The sequence below is a fragment of the Elephantulus edwardii genome, unplaced genomic scaffold (assembly GCF_000299155.1).
Source record: "Elephantulus edwardii isolate Elephantulus edwardi_28Jun2011 unplaced genomic scaffold, EleEdw1.0 scaffold00245, whole genome shotgun sequence".
In the NCBI taxonomy this organism is placed as follows: domain Eukaryota; kingdom Metazoa; phylum Chordata; class Mammalia; order Macroscelidea; family Macroscelididae; genus Elephantulus; species Elephantulus edwardii.
In genome coordinates, this window is record NW_006399995.1 from 1,610,577 (window position 1) to 1,611,125 (window position 549).

Here is a 549-nt window from a genome sequence, read left to right on the forward strand (position 1 = left end):
TTTCATGGACTATGCAAAACCATTTAACTGTGCGGGTCACAGAGTCCAGATTCTAGAATAATTTGCTCATCATACAGATTGAATAAGTACAGAGAGAAAATACAACTCTGATGCATTCCTTTCTTAATTTTAAGCCATTTTTTTTTTCTCTGTTCACACAACAGCCTCCTGGTCTAGGTATAGTTTTTCCATAAGCACAATTAAGTGCTCTGGGATTCTCCTTCTTGCCAATGTTAGTCATAACTTGTTATTATCCACACAGACAAATGTCTTTACATAGTCAATAAAGCATAAAGAGACACGCTTCTGGTATTCTTTATGGAGGAAGAATATCTCCGTTTCCCCACTACCACCATGCCCCAAGCTTGATCACTTCCTGAGAAACCTGATAACATCTAAGCTGGTCATATAAAAAACCAGACCTGACAAAAGTTCCTGATAAGGGTCTGAACCTGATCAAAATAGCCCAAATCTAACTTAACATCCCAAATTACAAGAAATACCATCTTAGTCCTTCCCAGGACCCCTATAACAAGGAACACCCCCCCC